At 43.8% G+C, this 17164-nt stretch overlaps 1 long non-coding RNA gene and 1 other non-coding gene across 2 annotated transcripts; one reads left to right on the top strand and one right to left on the bottom strand.

Annotated features, from left to right (window-relative positions):
- Nucleotides 1-407: 407 nt before the first annotated feature.
- Nucleotides 408-610, top strand: LOC138999033 (small nucleolar RNA SNORA74). The gene has a single exon (XR_011469301.1). It is a non-coding gene; the product is annotated as a small nucleolar RNA SNORA74 (small nucleolar RNA).
- Nucleotides 611-8814: 8204 nt separating this feature from the next.
- On the bottom strand, nucleotides 8815-14424 carry LOC138998851 (uncharacterized). The gene is made up of 4 exons (XR_011469274.1): nucleotides 14339-14424; nucleotides 10138-10219; nucleotides 9330-9529; nucleotides 8815-9236 (listed from the first exon to the last, which is right to left on the bottom strand). It is a non-coding gene; the product is annotated as an uncharacterized lncRNA (long non-coding RNA).
- Between the last annotated feature and the right edge of the window lie 2740 nt (nucleotides 14425-17164).

Here is a 17164-nt window from a genome sequence, read left to right as displayed (position 1 = left end):
TGAAGTCAGTGAACACACAATCCAATATACAGATGATGCATTATAGAATTGCACACCCGACCTATGCAATTTTATTAATGAATGTCACACAAATAAGGTTGATTAAAAATAAGTAAAAGGTGGGTCTTTTGAGGTTGATTAGGTCATGAGGGTGGAGCCCTCATGAATAGGATTAATACCCTTTTCAAAGATAGCCCATGCTAGGCTTATCAGGAGATGACTTTATATGTTATATAAATGTCTAACCACTATATTGTACACTTGAAACTAATATTGAATGTCATCCCTAACTGAAAAAAAATTAAAGTAGTAAAACAATTTTTAATAAAAATAAAAATACAAATCAGAGTGATCTTTAAAAAATATAAATCAGATCATTTCACTCTGTGCCTAAAAGCCTTAAGCGCTCCAGCAGGGGTCAGCTCTCCAGACAGAATCATGCCTGTGAGGGTGTTACACTGCTGGGAGAGGAATGCCCTGTCTTCTTCCTCCAGTTGCTCCCTTCCCTGTGCTGGTGACGTGTGGCACTGGTACAAGGCAGTACTGTGCTTCCTTGAGAGTGAGCTAAGCATCACTTTGGCTGCTTAGTTGTAGTGTGGGAGTAGACACAGAAAAAATAAAGTTAAGCCTTAAAGATTCTAACAGCATTTCGACCCACCAAACGGACCTCTATCCTCCCTTCCCTACACTCCAGCCAGCCTGGCTCATCCAGCCTTGAGGAAAGAAGGCAGGGACAGTGCTGCTCAGGAAGCCAGTGAGCATGCATGTGATCGGAAGTCTGGAGAGAGCTCCAGTTCTCTTAGGATAGAAATCGAGGGATGAATCTGCTGAAATCAGCCACCCATGAGGGGACTCTACTTTTCACTACCTGATGAGGGCATCACACCTGCATGATCCTGCCATGCTCTCGCTCCCCTGTGGCATCCCAGGGGACCCATGAATCAGCCACAACAGGAAGCAGCTCTCTGGCCTTTGAGAATCCACAGACCCTCTGCAAAGCCCTTAAGTTCACAGGGCTGATCTCAGACTACAGATCCCAGACATCTTAAATCCTGGGAAGCAGCCTCTTTTGACTTTTTCATTCTCCTCCTACAAACAATGCCAGGTCTGTGTCTTCTGTACACTGCTCAAAGATGTGTGAGGACCCAGCAGGTGGCAGCTGGACCTGGTACACCCTGGGACATTTGCTGAGTGGCCTCAGACCCAACACTGACACTGAGCTTGAACCTGCATCAATCTGGTGTACACCACTCACCTCTACCTGGGGACTCCCTGAGCACCTACCTCATGCAACTTGAATGCTTCCAGAGACTCTTTCATTCACTGAGACTAACAGGCACCCAGCAGATGGAGGCAGACAGGGAGGCAGAGCATGGTGTGCTCTGGGACTTTTGCTGACCTGTCCCCAGGCTCAATGCTAGTAAAAGCCAGCTTTGGTGCCCTGCTTGGACCCTCCTGTGCTCACTCAGCCTCGGTAGAGGCTGTCACACATTGTGAATTGCTTTGTAGATGCAAATAGATTGCCCTGGGCCAGTCACATAAAGCATCTGACATTGTTCAGCACCAGAGTCCATCCCAGGAAGCCCCAGGAACAACACGCCCAGTGGCAGCTTCCAAGCACATCAGAGCAGGATACAATTAGCCTCACAAGCTGCATATCCAAAGAGAGATGTAGGCAGGCACCAGAACCTGCTGAGATGAAAATCGCTCCACCTGGTCAACACCTGTCAGCAGCTCATACACTGCACTGTAGGCAGGGTACACTGGTCCCAGCCAACTAGCCTGAGCATCGACTCAACACATGCATGGGCCAATAGCCATCAAGAATCAACTACCACAGGAAGGTTCACATAACATACATGGGACATCCCTGGAGCACTCAACTCAGGTGATCAAGAAAACCTTGCCACTGGGATCCACAGGACACCTACTACACAAAGTCACACTACCAAGGCTTGGGTTCTAATACAAAGAAACAAACACACAGAGGCAGCCAAAATGCAAAGAAACATGCCCCGAATTTAAGAACAGGAGACACATCCAGAAAAAATGCTAAATGAAGTGAAGGCAAGCAATATACCAGATACAGGGTGTTTTAAAAAAAATGGTTGTAAGGATGTGAATAGAAGTTAGGCGAAGAATGGATGAAATCAGTGGGAACTTGAAAACTGATAGTAGGCATGAAAAAGAACATTTAAGCCATATAAAAGATCCAGTCAGAAATAAAGAGTACAACCTCTGCAATGAAGAATACACTAGAGGAAATAAATAGTTGGATGAAGCAGAGAATCAAATTAGTGATTTGGAAGAGAAGGTCACAGAAGACAAAAGCAGAAAAAAGAAAAAAATGATTTTTAAAAATGAGGACTGTTTAGGGGACTTTTGGGACAACATGAAGCATAACATCCACATTACAGGAGTACAAGAAGGAGAAAAGAAAGATTAAGGGACTACAGCCTATTAAAAGAAATAATGACCGAACACTTCCCTAACCTGGTGAAGGAAAAGACACAAGTACAGGAAGTTCAGAGTCCCAAAGGAGATGAACACAAAAAAACAGGACACCAAGACACATCATAATTAAAATAACAAAGATTAAAGACAGGACATCTTAAAAGCAACAAGATAAAGACAGTCAGTTACCTACAAGGGAGCTCCCATCAGATTGTCAGCTTGTTTCTCTGCAGAAACATACCAGGTCAGTAGGGGTTGGCACAAAATATTCTAAGTAATGAAAAGCTAGGACCTTCAACCAAGACTACTTTACCCAGCAAGGCTGTCATTTAAAATGGATGGAGAAATAAAGAGCTTCGCAGACAAGAAACAGCAAAGAAGTGTGTTACCACCAAACATTAGTATAAGAACTATCAAGAAGGAATAAAAGGGAAACAGAGTTAAAAGAATAAAACATATCTATGAATAATCACTTTAAATGTAAGTGGCTTAACTGCTTCAATTAAAAGGCATGATAGCTGAATCGATAAGAAAACAAGAACCATATATATGCAGTCAATAAGAGACCTACCTCAGAATGAAAGATATACAGACAAAAAGCAAGGAGATGGCAAAAGATATTTCATGCAAATACAAACGGAAAAAAAGCTGGGGAGGTAATACCTATAGCTGACAAAATAGACTTTAAAACAAAGGCTATATTGAGCAATAAGGAAGGACACCACATAATGATAAAGGGAGCAATCCAACAAGAGGATATAACCCTTGCAAACATGTATTTCCTCAACATAAGAGCACCTAAATGTGTAAATCAAGTCCTGGTGTACATAAATGGAGAGTTAAACAATAATATACTCATAGTAGGGCATTTTAATACCACCTTGGCATCAATGGCTGGATTTTCCACACAGAAAATCAAGAAGGAAAGAGTAGCCTTAAATAACACACTAGATCAAATGGATTTAATTGGTATCTTCAGAGCATTTCACCCAGAAGCAGTAGAATATACATTCTTTTTAAGTGCACGTACAACATGTTCTAGGATACACCACATGTTAGGACACAAAAACCAGTCTCAGGAAATTTAAGAAGAATGAAATCATATCAGGAATCTTATCTGACCATAACTGTATACAACTGGAAGTCACTGAGAAAAAAACTGATATACAGATGATCTATTACTTAATTGTACACATCTAAAACCACCCTGCCCCAATAAATTTATTAACAGAGAAATAAAAGCAATGAAAAGCAAAAAAATAAAATAAAAATCTGGAGATACACAGTGGCGAGAATTGCATGTCAATATACGTAATGTATACTTAACTGTGGTTAAAACTCTAAATCTTACATTTATTTGACCACACTAAAAATGAATAATATAGGATTGAAAAAAAAACAGAAAAAGAAAAAGATAAATCTGCAAAACATAGAAAGTCTTGGAGGCTAATTAACATGTTACTAAACAATGAATGGTTAACAATGAGATCAAAGACATAATCAAATGATACCTTGAAACACATGGAAATGAGAGCACAACAATCCTAACTCTATGGAACACAGCATAAGCAGTCCTAAGAGGGAAATTCATAACATTACAGGCCTACCTCAAGAAACAAGAAAAATCTGAAATACATCATCTAACTTTACACTTAGAGGAACTAGTGCAAAAAAAAAAAACAACAACAAAAAAGACACCACAAAGTGAGAATAATCAATAAATAATAAAGATCAGAGCAGAAATAAACAAAACAGTAAAAAACAAACAAGTGATCAATGAAGCACGGGCCATTGTGTGTCAGTGGTTAGAGCTATGGTCCACGCACCAAAGGATCATGGGTTCGATTCCCAGTCAAAGGCACGTACCTGGGTTGCAGGTTCACCCCTGCCCCCTGTTGAGGTGTGTGTGTGTGAGAGAGACAACCATTTGATGTGTGTGTCTCACATTGATGTCTCTCCCTCTCTCTCTCTCTCTCTCTCTCTCTCTCTCTCTCTCTCTTGCCCGCCCTCCCTCCCTCCTTCCCTCTTCTCTAAAAAAAAAAAAAAAAAAAAAAAATTCATTGGAAAATATATCCTTGGTGAGGATTAAAAGAAAAAACAACTTCTCAACAAACGCAGATGCTGGACTGGATGGCTTCACAGTGTATTTCATCAAACATTCAGAGAAGAACTAATACTTGTTCTCCTCAAACTCATCCAAAACACTCAAGACAAGGGAAGATATCCAAGCTCATTTTATGAGTCCAGCATTATCCTAATCCCCAAACCAGAATAAGACTTTACAAAGAAAGAAAATTATAGGCCAATATCCCTGTTGAACATAGATGCTAAAATCCTCAACAAAATATTGGCAAACTGGATCCAGTAATACATTAAAAAGATTACACAACATGATGAAGTGGGATTTATTCCGGGGATGCAAGCTTGGTACAGGATCTGCACATAAAAAACATGATACAGCATAAACAAAATAAGGAATAAAAATCACATGGTTATAACAATAGATGCAGAAAGAGCATTCAACAAAACACCTTTTCATTATAACAACTTGCAGCAAAATGTGAATAGAGGGAATACACCTCAACATAATAAACATCACGTAGATAGAAAGAACGAAAGAAAGAAGAAAATGAAAGAAGAAAATGAAAGAAATGAAGGAAGGAAGAAGTTGCAGAAGATACAAATAAGTAAAAGCATATATGGTGTTCAACGATAGGAAGAATTACCAACATTAAAATGTCCAATGATGTATTTCAGAGAGCTACAACAAATACCACAAAAATTTATATGGAAGTACAAAAAAAACCCCCAACACACACACAAACACATACACACACACACACACAAAAACAAAACAAAGAAAATAAAACCAAGCCAATAGCCACAGTGATCTTGAGAAAGAACAGCAAAGTTGGAGGAATCATGCTACCTGATAACAAACTATACTAAAAGGCCATAGTAATAAATATAGCATGGTACTGGCATAAAACAGACATATAGATCATTGGAACAGAATAAAAAGCCCAGAAATAAACCCATACATTTATGGTAAATTAATATTTGACAAAGGACACAAGAACATACAATGTGGTAAAGATAGTCCACTCAATAAATGCTATTGGGAAAATTGGACAAGTATGTAGAAAAATAAATGAATGCAGACTACCTTCTTACACCATATTGAAGAATAAACTCAGAATGGATTAAAGAATTGAAAGTAAGATTTGAAACCATAAAAATTCTAGAAGAAAATAAAGGCAATAAATTTTCATAGCAATATTTTTTATTCTGATATCTCTATTTGGGTAAGGGAAGCAAAAGAAAAACTAAACAAATGGGACTACATCAAACTAAAAAGTTATTGCACAGCAAAGGAAACCATCAACAAAATGAAAAGACAACGCATTGAATGGGAGAACATATTTGCCAAGGATACATCTGATAAGGGCTTAATATACAAAATTTGTGAAGAAGTTATAAAACTCAACATCTTAAAAAAATCAATCCAATTTAAAAATGAGCACAGACCCTAAACAGACACTTCTCCAATGAGGCCCTGCAGATGAGTATTACACAAATAAAAAGATGCAGAGCACCACTAATCACTACAGAAATAGAAATTAAAATCTCAGTGAGGTATCACCTCACATCTGTCAGAATGGCTGTCATCAATAAATCAATAAACATCAAGTGCTGGTGAATATGTGGAGAAAAGGGAACTCTCCTGTACTCTGGGTGGGAATGCAGATTGGTGCAACCATTATGGAAAGCAGTATGAAGTTACCTCAAAAATTAAAAAGAGAACTGCTTTATCACCTAGCATTTCCACTTCTGAGAATATAACTGCAGAAACCTGAAACACTGATCTGAAAGGATATATGCAGCCCTATGTTCATTGCAGCATTATTTACATTAGCAAAGATTTCACAGCAGCCCAAGTGCCCAGCAGCAGATTAGTGGAGAAAAAGCTGTGGTACATTAACAGAACGGAATACTACTCACCCACCCACACACACAGGAAACGAAGGAAATCTTAACTTTTGCAACAGCATGGATGGAGCTGGTGAGTATTATGCTAAGTGAAGTGAAGTAAGCCAGTCAGAGAAATACAAGTTCCTTATGGTTTCACTTATATGTGGAATCTAGTGAACAAAATAAACTACAATCAAAATAGAAACAGGCTCATAGATATAGAAAACTGACTGACAGCTGTCAGAGGGGAGGGAGGTTGGGGGACTAGGTGAAAAAGGTGAAGGGATTAAGCAAAGAAAAAAACTCATAGACACAGACAGCAGTTTGGTGATTATCAGGGAGAAAGGGGTGTGGGGAGAAGAGGGTTTAGAAAGGATAAATTGTGATGGAAGGAGACCTGACCTGGGGGCAGGGGGGAGGGTGGTGAGACACAGAAATCAACATACAGATGATGTATTATAGAACTGTATACCTGAAAGCTACATGATTTCATTACCAATCTCACCCCAATAAATTCAATTTAGAAAAATAGGCCATTGTGACACATGCTACAACCTGGATGGACCCTGCAGACGTGATGCTCAGTGAAGCAAGCCAGTCACAAAAGGACAAATATTGTGTGATTTCACTCACCTGAGGTCCCTAGAGCCATCAGAGTCATAGAGACAGAGGTAAGAGGGAGGGGACCAGGGATGGGGGAGTGGATGCAGAGTTGTTGTTTAGTGGGGACAGAGCTTCAGTTGGAGAAGATGAGAACAGTGATGGAGATGATGGTGGTGACGGCAGCACAACAATATGAATGTACTTAACACCACTGGATTGTGCCCTGAAAAATAGTTAAAATGGTAAATTTCATTGTGTATATTTTACTGTGATAAAGATATACCAAAAAAAAAAATAGAAGGCACTGTCCTGGGTGCGGGAGAATTGGGTAGAGCTGTTCTCCATCTGCCCTACATGGGTGGTTGGGTCACTGTCAAAATCCTGGTTGTGAGATTTTTATAAGATATTATTGAGAGCCAAAACTGGTTTGGCTCAGTGGATGGAGCGTCGGCCTGCGGACTGAGGGGTCCCAGGGTCGATTCCGGTCAAGGGCATGTGCCTGGGTTGCGGGCGCGTCCCCAGTGGGGGGTGTGCGGGAGGCAGCTGATCGATGTTTCTAGCTCTCTGTCTCTCTCCCTTCCTCTCTGTGAAAAATCAATAAAATATATATTTAAAAAAAAAAAGATATTATTGAGAGAAACCGGGTCAGATTACATGGGCCACCTCTGCATTCTCTCTTACAAATAATGTCAATCTACAATTATATTTTTAAAAGGTTAAAAAATAAAAGGGGTGGCCCAGATTTGGTTGTCTTGCCCCAGAGAATCTGGTCCAAGCAGGTCCAGTTGGGGTCTGGGCTGAGTATAAGGAATTGCCCACGGGCACTGGTAGTCAGTGGGATTGAGGGCCACCATCCAGACCAGTGACCTCCACAGCTATGTTCTCATCCCGTCACGGAGCTTCCACAGCCTTTAAGACAGCTGCTGTGTCTCAGCCACTGCTAATGCGATCGATCCGGAGAACAGCTCCTTCACTGTACCACCTGGTTTCTCAAAGGAGCTTCAAACCTTTTAACCATCTCACAAAACACAACAGAGGCAGCACAGTCCTCCCACAGTGACCCTCTGCTTCATTAAACCACATCCACCAAGTGACAAGGATGGGCCTTTTGTGCCATTCCAGGAACGCTGGGCCAGGGTCCCATCGACAGAGCAGATCCACTTCTCGGTGTCTTGGTTGGGTCCTGGGCCCAGGGCCCAGGAGTGACGCTACCCAAGAACAAGGATGAAGGAAGGGAGCATTGTCGTTGCAAGCATGTGCCTTTGAATCATCTACAGGTCTCAACTGCAGAAAAGATACTTATGCTCCGTTAAAGGTCAGGAAGGATAAATAATTTTTCTCTGTGTACTCGGCAGAGTGGTGCTCAAAATTAAGGTAAAAATAATACCTTGTCTTCATATGCTCTCTCCTTCCAGAGATGGCTCCAATTTGCCTGTCAACTTGACTGCGAGATGGAAGAAGGAATGCTGGTGAGTGAAATCAACACATCCCATTTTTAAGGGTTAACCCAGTGGTCAGCAAACTGCAGCTCGCGAGCCACATGCGGCTCTTTGGCCCCTTGAGTATGGCTCTTCCACAAAATACCACGTGCAGGCGCGCACGTACAGTGCGATTGAAACTTCGTGGCCCATGTGCAGAAGTCGGTATTTTGTGGAAGAGCCACACTCAAGGGGCCAAAGAGCCGCATGTGGCTCTCGAGCCGCAGTTTGCCGACCACTGGGTTGACAGAAGATGAGAGATGGAGTGTCACTCATCAAAGGTCCGACACCTTACTCTGTGGTCCACTCAGGGAGGTTCTAATTGTCCATCAAAGACTGTATCATTAGGGTAATAATGTGGGCTGTCATGAAGAACTTTTCAGTGTCTGAACCCAATAAAATCTTGCTCCTTGTGGTCCATGATGTGGGCCAGGGGGCCACCAAAGCTCATCCTCTCCATACAGTGACTCAGGGCTCCAGGGCTCCTCTGGCTTGTGGATTCAGCTGGCAATGAGCACAGACCAATGGTGTAGAGGTTGGACAGAGGAGTGGGGTCAGGATGGCCTGGGAGGAGCCACTCATGGCTGTCCTTGCCTCTGGCCAGACCTGACTCACTTGGTGAGAGAGGCTCAGAAATGCAGAACAGCACAAACTCCTTGCATCTTGGCACATAGGACAGCACATTCACTCTCTTGTTCCTGTACCTGTGCAGCCAGCCAACTCAGTCACCTTCAGAAAGAACATGCAGAGAGAATAATAAAATAAAAGTACCTCATGCCAATCCACATAGCACTTCAAAGTACTAAGAGTAAAAAAACTCACTGTCCATGCATTTCTACAGAAAGGTTACTTGCTGTCCAGACCCATTTTCTCCCTTCCTTTTCTTCTTCTCAAAAGAACCGAAGATATCATTCTGGAGCCACCGAGATGGAGCAGGTCAATGGCTAGCTGTCCACCCAATGATGACAACCATGGTCTCAGAGAGAATAGTAACTGCGGACTCCAGAGAGAGCAGCAGTGGGCTGAGTGGGGAGAGAAGTGAGAACTTGACAAGTGACCAGCACGGTGGTGAGCTGATTTGTCTTGAAGGCAGTGAGTCTTAGCCCTGCTCTGTGAGTAGGATGGGAATGACTCAGAGGACTGCACCGGGGGCCTGTTGGAGCCAGAGTGGGGGCTGGCCTGGATCCTCCCCCTCTTCTTTCCTGGCCTGGCCCTAAAGCCATGGCCTGGGCATAGCCCTTCAAATGCTGAGGAAAAACCCATCCCTGGTGAGGACCTGGGAAAACGGGGCCCTGAACTCCAAAGTATTGGGGGGACTCCTGCTTATTTTTCTTATTTTTCTCTTGCCACTTTTCCCCGAAAACTATCGTGTTATATGAAGCTTCCACACAGCTCATGGCGGGAGAGGAGTCTAAGATTCTGAGAGAACCAGAGCTTCTAGCAGAAGGACCGGGAAGGTGGCTGAGGTCCAGGGGTAGAGGAGCTATGGGTGAGCTGGACCCTCACAGAGCACATCCCAGAGGCCAGCATAGGCTCTGCGCACACTGATGCTGAGGTCACCCCCAGAGCTTCCTAGACACAAGTGAGGTCTGAACCTAAGGCCCCACAGCCTTACAGTGTGGGCTCTCACCTCTGCCACTCAGTGGTGGGAAGACAGACTGTGGAGCTTGTCCGGTAGGGGCAGCACATCCATCACCAGCCTCATGTGAAGTCTGGAGGGAGAACGGAACTGCATGTGAACAGGCACAAGGGTCAAGTGCAAGAGGCCAGGGCAGTAGAGCCCCAGCTACAGACCCACCACACCCTGCACTTTAGTTCCAAGTACAGCTCTTTTTTGCAATAGTAAGAATTGTAGGTTTGACTTTGAAGAAAAAAGACCTCAAATTACATTAGAGATTTCCATTTTGGTTTGTCACATGTTCAATGGATGTTAGCTGAACCCAATGTGGTAATCATTTCACAGTGTAGGTAAATCAAACCATCATGCTGTCTGCCTTAAACTTATACAGTGGTGTATATCAATTATTTCTCAATAAAGCTGGGAAAAATAAACAGTGCCTTAATAAATGGGGAAAAAAAGTGGTTATAGATGCAGTGAAATGCATACACAATAACTAAAGAAAACAAATCAAAATACACACATAACAAATAGTATCATCTTGCCCTGGAGGCATGCTCAGTGGTTGAGCATTGATGTATGAACCAGGAGGTCATGCATAGAGTCCCTGTCAGGGCACATACCCTGATTGTGGGCTCCAACCCCAGTAGGAGGTGTGTAGGATGCAGCTAATGAATGATTCTTCATCATCATTGATGTTACTATCTCTCTCTTCCTCTCCCTTCCTCTCTGAAATCAATAGAAACTATATTTAAATAAATAAATAGTATCACCTCAAAAAGGTATTTAGATATATAAATTTACCTAAGGCAAAGAGAAATACTCTGAAATGTTGACAGTGGTTAACCCTGGATAATGGAGAGAAGTGGTTTCTTTTACCTCATATATTTCTTGTAAATTTCTACTAATGATCCTGTATTGTTTTGATAATGAGAACAAATCTTCTAAAAAAACATTTAAATAACTACTTTTGGTTTAAAATGCATTTTGCACCCATGTTCAGTGACCATCCACTCATCTTTGAGAAACTTAAAAAGTGCTTTGGGTGTGAAATATCCTTTAAACTGCATTCTTGCACGCTAACAGCCCCTGAATGAGAACACTTGGCTTTGGAGATGCTGGGTCTGCTTGGAAAAAATAATGGGGCAGGGGCTGGGGCGCAGTAGGGGAAGGGGCAGATCAGGAACCCTGAAGAGAGGCTCCTAGGCAGGATGCCTCAGTATCCACAGCACAGGCTGTATTTGAAGAATTCCTCATTGGAAGGCTGATATCTACAGTAAAGGTTCAGATTTGATCAATTTTAGGCATGAGCCATAGCTAATTTTCTTTTACAATGGTTTTTCCTGTTCTTATTGCAAATCTATATATATAAAAAGCTGCTAATATGCTTAATGTCCAACCGTCTGACCAGTCGCTATGATGCGCACTGACCACCAGGGGGAGATGCTCAATGCTGGAACTGCCTTGACGAGAACTGGCAATTTACAGAAAACCTGGAACCCACAAGTAACACTCAGCTTCCCCCAAGTGGGACACAGGCCCTGCCACCACCGTGAAGTGACACCCCACCAAATAGCAGCCAACACTGCCGAGACCCCATGGCGCAAAGCCCACAGCCCAGCCCAGCACAGAAATGATGGCTGTGGGCGCCAGGTAATGATGTCACATAGGACACCCGGCTTCCTCTCCCTAGTGACTAGCCTGCTTGGAGTTTCTTCATCCCACTTGCTTTATAGCCAAGTGAAAACTTTTTACAGTTTAACCAAATGTCTGTGAAACGTTTTCACATGCCTCATCTTATTTCATCCTCACAGAAGTCCTGTAGTAGGTAGATAGGAGACTTGGTAGAATCCTATTTTCTTTCAATTAGCCGGAAAATGGAGATTTAGAATGTTTAGAAACTTGGCCCAGCTGAAAAGAAATAAGAAATGGTAGAACTTGAAAATGACTCCAGGTTTTCTCACTACACAGAATATAGTCAAACAGTGCTACAGTTAAATAGTTCACCCTTTGTTCTCCCTGTATGATCTGCAATAATAATCTGCTTCGTATTGATATTTACTGCTGTGTTGCTGACAATATCCTGAAAGAAAAGTTGGGGTGCTTCACTGGGCTGGAAAAAGTTGAGCTAAATCAGAAAGCAGGTCTAATTAAGCAAGTTTATCAACATACAGTGGGGCCTTGACTTACGAGTTTAATTCCTTCAGAGACTGAGCTCCTTAAGGAGCTCGTTAACTCAAATTACTCTGTCAACTCAAAGCAAAAAATCGGCCGAGAGACAGCTGCTATCTCAAAAAACTCGTTAGTCGGGACACTCGTAAGTCAAGGCCCCACTGTATGTATAAAGCTCTCAGTGGTGCCAGTCATACCCATGTGTTTCAATCTGTCATTGTTGATCATGAGTTTGGTTGACTGTGATCAGAATGCACACTCTGATTTCAGGCCTTTGAAACAGCGATGGTCTATAATTGTAAATGTTTCCTGTGCACTTCAAGTGAACTAGTGCTCTCCATCTGTGGGGTGTGATTCTCTAAAAGTGTCAGGTCCAGTTGCTGAGAGCTAGTCTCAATCTCCTACACCCATTGTTTTCTGCTTGTTGTTTTGAGATCAATCACCCTTTCAAGGTAGGATTTGGCAAATGCCTTGAGGGGAGATTGCAGGCAGATGTGGTGGCTACTTCCCTGTGGTTTCTGCCTCTCTGAGGTTCTGTTCCTCAAATGCCCAGCTGCTTGGGCACCTTGAATTTCAAACTCTGTTTCATCCTTTGTCCCATGGAATGACCACTTCCTACTTGAACTTCATTCCTATGTGCTCTTCACTATAATCATGATCACCATACTTGGACATGATGAATGACCAATAAATGTTATTATTCCTTTTTAATAATCAGCCTCTCCCCTCCATGGAGGGTTCCCTGTTCCCTCTCCTCCATGCCCTGTCCCCTCCATGTAGGTTCTGTCTCCTCCCTGCCCTTCTCCCTTAAAGTGGGCTTCCCTTTCCCCCCTGCCTGCCCCCTCAAAGTGAGGTTCCCTGTCCCCCTGCCTGCCCCCTCCATGGAGGGTACCTTCTCCTCCCTGCCCCTCCCCCTCAAAGTTGGGATCCCTGTCCCCCTGCCCTGCCTCCTCCATGGATAATTCTGACTCCTCTCTGCCCTGCTCTCTCAAAGTGGGGTTCCCTTTCCTCCTGCCCTCCCCCCTGCATGGAGGATTGCCTGTCCAACTGCCCTGTCTCCTCCATAGAGGGTTCCCTGTTTCCCCTCTCCTCCTTGGCCTGCCCCCCCTAATTGGGGTTCTCTTTCCTGCTGCCCTCCCCCTGCATGGAGGGTTTCCTGTCCCCACTATCCGGTCCTTCCCAGTGGGGTTCCCTGTCCCCCAGCTCTGACCACTCTATGAAAGGTTCCCTGTCCACACTGTCCTGCCCCCTGCCTGGAGGGTCCCTTCTCCTAGACACACAATGTCAGGGCCTGGAATAAGCTCTGCCCCTGACCATTCCCTTCCCTCAGCTCTCCTCTCCACCCTCCCCCGCTCCCCCCCCCTCAATACACACACACACACACATACACACACACACTCTGTTTGACCAGGTAGTTAACTTTCTGGGGACTACAGATCTGTCTTGTCCCCCGGTTTGAGACAAGTCCTGGAGAAGCAGGACCCCTCACTGTCTGGCTTAATAGACAGGGGGCCCTGCTGGGGTCTGGCTGGAACTCTGTCCCCAGCTGCCTCCTGTCAGTACAGCAGCCAGCACTCATCCAGGTCCAGGGAGCACACGCAACCTGCACCCGAATGACGGGGGACCAGCTGCCCACAGGGATGGAGCCCACACTTGGGCTCTTGGTCTCGCACGGGGCTCTTGGTCCCAGGTGGCGGCTTGATGGAGCCTCTCCACTCTCCTGCTTTCTCCCATTACCCGGGGCTCCCCAAGTCCCAATCCTTTGGGAAAGTGACTCCTTGGCTGCCCCCACAGAGCAAGGCTCAGAGAAACCCCAATCCTCCAAGTGTTTTAAATTCCTGACAAGCCCAAGTTCACCCTTGGAATGAACCCTTCACGCCCACCACAGCCACCACCACGTGGGACACTCCAGGCCGGGCCCCTGGGAAGTGCCAGATAGGCTGGAACCCGCACTCAGTTGCAAGGGGAGGGGGCGGAGGGAGGAGGTTTAACAGGGCTTTTAGGTGGGAGGAGCTGGGCAGGTGAGCAGGAGGGCACTCACCTTGGTGACATGGAGGAAGGTGGCCTGGCCCAGCACTGCCCCTCACCAGCTTCAGCTCCAGTTCCTCCCTCAGATTAGCAAGAGGATCCAGGCCACAGGCGGGAGAGGAGCGCCTGCAGGATGGTGGCCTGGATTCCAGGCTGATGCACTTGGTCTGGCAGCGGGGCGGCATCCACACCAGCACGCCTCGGCCTCCAAAGGCTCCTCCAGCTCCTCTGCCCGCGGGACCCTGGCGGACTCGGGCGAGGCAGCGGCGCGAGCCAGGAAGCCCAGCGGGTCCTGTGACTCCAAGTCCCTCCAGGCTAGTCCCCCTCACCCACGTGGACGCCTGTGGCCAGATCTGCCAGGCTGGCCTGCCAGGCGCATTGGCCGCTGCAGCGCCACCTGGTGGGGCCTCTGCGCAGTACCAGGAGGCCATCCTTTGCTCAGTAGTGTGGGTTACCTCATCCAGCCAGCATTGCTTACTGACAGTCTGTCCCTGCAGAATAATGTCAACACAGGACACTTCTGCGTTTTGACCAAGTCAGTGTCGAGAGCCAGAATTTTTCATGAGGTCACTGGTTTGGTCATCATGATGTAGAATATTTGATCTTTTGACTTATTTTATTAAATGTTTTCTATTAAAGAAGGATATAATTTTTTGTAGATGTTAGAAAGGAGGGTATGTCATTATATTATGTGTATACCAGGTGTCAGCAATTTATAGTCAGTGGGTGAGATCTGGCCTATTGCCTGTTTATATATGTCCCATGAGATAACAATAATTTTTATTCACGTTTTAAAAGTTAGAAAACAATGAAAAGAATATTTTTGATACATAAACATAACATGAAATTCACATTTTGGTGTCCATAATTAATGTTTGGTGTCCATAATTACTGTTTGACTGGAAGGCAGACATGTACATTCATTTACATATTGTCTTTGGCTACTTTCATGTTACAATGGCCAATGTGAGTAGTTATGACCAAGATGGTATTGTCTACAGAGCCCAAACCATTGACTACCAAAGCCTTTACACAGGAAGTTTGCAGAGTCTTGTCCTTCACGGAGTAGATGAAGGCCATGTGCGTTATTATTAGCTCTGTATTTGGATTTCAAATGATTTTAAATGTCACATATTGCACATTTTAAAATCAACAAAATATGCCTAGCTAGTGTTGCTCAGTGGTTGAGCATCAACCAATGAACCAGGAAGGCACAGTGCTCTGAAACCCAGTCATTTGCCTGGGTTGCAGGCTCAATTCCCAGTGTGAGGTGTGCAGGAGGCAGTGGATCAATGATTCTCTCTCATCATTGATGTTTCTCTCTCTCTATCTCCCTTCCTCTCTGAGGTAAAAAAAATATTTAAAAAATAATAAATAAAATCAACAAAATATGGTAAATATTCACCAGTAAAGGAATACATACGTAGTTCTGAAATACTTATATGAATAAATATTTTTTCCTGCTCCAAGGCAAATTGGTGAGCTTTAAAAAAACATAAAACTCTTTTGGGTCTGTTAATAATTTCCAAAGAAAAGAGCAGCCAATGGTTGAATAAATAAACCATTCTTGATGACAATTTAAGAACCACAGTAACAAATGTGTGCATATGTGTGCTTGTGTGTGTATGTGAACACACAATAGTGCAATCAACTTCTAATTAATCCTATTAATTTGAGAAGTACTATTCTGGCTGAATCTGTCCCTGTGTGTGCATTTCTCTATACACATAATATTTCAGAGAAGAGTAAAAAATTTAGCTGATGTCCAGGGTTAAATTATGCTTTGTTAACAAAACATAAGTAATTCCTAAGAATAATTTAGTAATTCACATCCATAATTTCAAAGGTGGAATGGGCTGCCTTAGGAGGTAGTGAGTTCCTGGTCACTAGAAGTGTTTGAGAAACAAGTGTGCAAGGACCTCTTGATGGAAATGTTTTGGTTGGAATCCTTTTACCCATTGTGGAGAATTGGAAGTGGTGAATTTTTAAGTCCCTTCTAATAGGAGAATCTATGATTCTATGACATAGAATCAGCAATAAGTCTTAAATGAGAGCACGGTGAAGGCAAGGTTACATCTTTAACACAGTTCATAGGACATACAACCAATGTGGATGGAAGCCTGAATCAGTTGGATTCGATGATTTCTGATACCCTCCCAGCACAAAGATGGAAGTTGATGAATTTAATTGCATCAGTCAGGCCTCTCCATGTACTGGGCATGACTTTCGGATTTATTATGAGAAACTGACTCATGCAATTGTGGAGACTGAGAAGTACCACTACTTGCCCTCTACAAGCTGCAAACTCTCTGGGTGGTGTGATTCAGCTGGAGTCAGGAGGCCCGAGAACAAGGGTTGCCAGTAGTGTAAATCCCAGTCCAAGGGTAGGAAAGACCCATGTCCCAACCAAAGCAGAGAGGCAGGAAGGAGGAGAAGGGGTGAATTCCTCCGTCCTCCACCTTTCCTTTTATTCAGGCCCTCAACAGATTAGAGGACACCCACATTGGGGAGGGCTATGTACTTTTTGGAGTCCATCAGTTCAAATCCTAATCGTATCCAGAAACACTCTCACGGACACACCCAGAAATAATATTTAATCTGGGCACCCTCTGGCACAGTCAAGCTGACATGTAAATTAACCATCACATTAATGAGTGTCAGCCTCTGACAATAATGTATATGGGATGCATGACTTTCTTCTTCAAGGCTCTATTTCCAACCAGTGGAGCTCTTTCCTTTTGTATTCCATGCTCTTTAAACCTGTGAATTTTTGGTGGCACTTCTGATGGGAATAAGTTATATCCACAGTTACTTCACTGGTTACTTGCCTGTCCTTCAG

Source organism: Myotis yumanensis, unplaced genomic scaffold (genome assembly GCF_028538775.1).
Source record: "Myotis yumanensis isolate MYYU_CA2020_CCGP unplaced genomic scaffold, mMyoYum1.0.hap1 SCAF_21, whole genome shotgun sequence".
NCBI classification, from domain to species: Eukaryota; Metazoa; Chordata; class Mammalia; order Chiroptera; family Vespertilionidae; genus Myotis; species Myotis yumanensis.
Note: the sequence above shows the minus strand (reverse complement) of the source record. Positions and strands in the feature narration are given on the sequence as shown.